Source organism: Myotis lucifugus, unplaced genomic scaffold (assembly GCF_000147115.1).
Source record: "Myotis lucifugus unplaced genomic scaffold, Myoluc2.0 scaffold_677, whole genome shotgun sequence".
In the NCBI taxonomy this organism is placed as follows: Eukaryota; Metazoa; Chordata; class Mammalia; order Chiroptera; family Vespertilionidae; genus Myotis; species Myotis lucifugus.
In genome coordinates, this window is record NW_005871725.1 from 180,855 (window position 1) to 183,448 (window position 2,594).

The following is a 2,594-nucleotide window of genomic DNA, read 5'->3' on the forward strand; positions in this document are numbered from 1 at the left end:
TCCCCTGTCAGGAACAGAGCAGGCAGATAGGGAGGTTGTGGCCCTGCCCCCTGTCACACATAGAGCCACAGGGCTATCAGGGGGTTTGGGCGCTGCCCCCTGTCATGCTGATCCCAGTGCCGGGAGCCTCGCTGCTCTGCTGATCCCGGTGCCGGGAGGCATATTACCCTTTTACTATATAGGATAGAGGTCTGGTGCATGGGTGGGGGCCGGCTGGTTTGCCCTGAAGGGTGTCCTGGATCAGGGTGGGGGTCCCCACTGGGGTGCCTGGCCAGTCTGGGTGAGGGGCTGAGGGCCGTTTTCAGGCTGGCGGGTGACTGAAGCTCCCAACTGCTCCTTTTTTTCTTTTTTCTTTTTTCTTTTCTGGGCCAGCTTTAGCTGTGAGGCCTCACTGCTGAAAGCAGGTTTCTGGCCTTTACCTTCTGTATTTGATACAATGTTGCAGTCCAGTTGGCTGAAGCCTGGCTGACTGAAAGCCGGTTTCTGGGGTTTTGTTTACGTTCTGTATTTGATACAATATTGCGGTCAGGCTGGCTGAAGCCCGGCTGACCGAAAGCCGGTTTCTAGGGTTTTGTTTAGCTTCTATATTTGCAACATAGTTGCTTAGGGTTGCAGCTGAGAGGCCGGCAAGTCAGGCGGGGAACGTTGGAGTTCGCCATCACTGGAGCAAGCAAGCCTCCCTGTTCGCTTCAGTGCATGGCTGCCGGCCGCCATCTTGGCTGACAGTTAATTTGCATAAGGATATGCTGATTAGCCAATGGGAAGGGTAGTGGTCGTAAGCTAATTACCATGTTTCTCTTTTATTAGTGTAGAAGATGTTTCATTCTCTGCTTCTCATTGCACATTATTTTCGTTCACTGAACAAGTTCAGTCCTTTTTCTCCTCCCCTTTTATGTTTTTATGTTCATTATTTTTATGGTTTGTGTTCACTTCCAAATGCAGAGGTTATAGACTTTTCAAAAAATTACCTTTATTGTTGAAAGTATTACAGATGTACCCATTTTCCCCCCTCTTGCCCTCCCACCCTGCTCCTGCCCACGTCCCCAGGATTTCATGCACTATTGTCTGTGTCCTTGGCTCATGCATATGTGCATGTAAGTTCTTTGGCTCATCTCTTCCTGACCTCCTTCCCATGCTCCCTCTGAGATTCAACAGTCTGTTCCATGCTTCCATGTCTCTAGTTTTATTTTGTTCATCAGTTTATTATGTTCATTAGATCCCACATATAAGTGAGATAATGTGATACTTGTCTTTACCATACTGGCTTATTTCACTTAGCATGATACTCTCCAGGTCCCTCTATGCTGTCTCAAAGGTAATAGCTCCTTCTTTTTACTGCTGCATAGTATTCCATGGTGTAAATGTGTAAATGTACCACCACTTTTTTATCCACTCATCTGCTAATGGGCACTTGGGCTGTTTCCACACATTAGCTATTGTAAATTTTGCTGCTATGAATATAGGGGTACATACATTTTTTCTGATTGGTGTTTTGGGTTTCTTAGCATATATTCCTAGAAGTGGGATCACTGGGTCAAATGGGAGTTCCATTTTTAATTTTTTGAGGAAATTCCACACTGTTTTCTATAGTGACTGCACCAGTCTGGATTCTTACCAGCAGTATACCAGGATTTCTTTTTCTCCGTATCCTCACCAGCACTTGCCATTTGTTGATTTATTGATGGTATCCATTCTGGCAGGTGTGAGGTGATATCTCATTGTCATTTTAACTTGCGTCTCTCTGATGATTAGTGATGTTGAACATTTTTTTATATGTCTCGTGGCCATCAGTACATCCTCTTTGGAGAAATGTCTATTCAGGTTCATGCCCATTTTTTAATTGTATTGTTTGTCTTCCTGATGTTGAGTTATATGAGTTCTTTGTATATTTTGAAAATTACCTCTTATCAGATGCATCATTGGCAAGTAGGTACTCCCAGACAGTGGATTCCCTTTTTATTTGGATACTTTTTTGTTTGTTTTATTTATTTATTCATTGTTGGGTGTGTTTTTTTGTTTTGTTTTTTGCTGTGCAGAACTTTTGAATTTTATATAGTCCCAATTGTTTATTTTTCCCTTTGTTTCTCTTTTCCTATTGGTGAAAAGTCTGCTGCATAAAATGTCTGAGATTTTGATGTCAATGGTTTCTTCTAAAATTTTTATGGTTTCATGACTTACATTTAAGTCTTTTACCCATTTTGAGTTTATTCTTGTTTATGCTGTAAGTTGGTGGCCTAGATTTACCTCTTTGCATGTACTGCTCCAATTTTACCAGGACCATTTATTAGAGAGACTGTCTTTACTCCATTGCAGGCTCTTGTCTCCTTTGTCAAATATTCATTGAGCATAATGGTTTGGGTCTATTTCTCAGGCCTCTGTTCTGTTCCATTGATCTATGTGCCTATTCTTGTGCCAGTACCAGGCTGTTTTGATTACAGTGGCTTTATAGTATAGTTTGATATCTGATATTGTGATCCCTCCAACTTTGTTCTTCTTTCTCAAGATTGCTGTGGCTATTCATGGTCTTTTTAGGTTCCATATAAATTTGTGGAATATATATTCTAGATCTGTGAATAATGTCATTGGCATTTTAA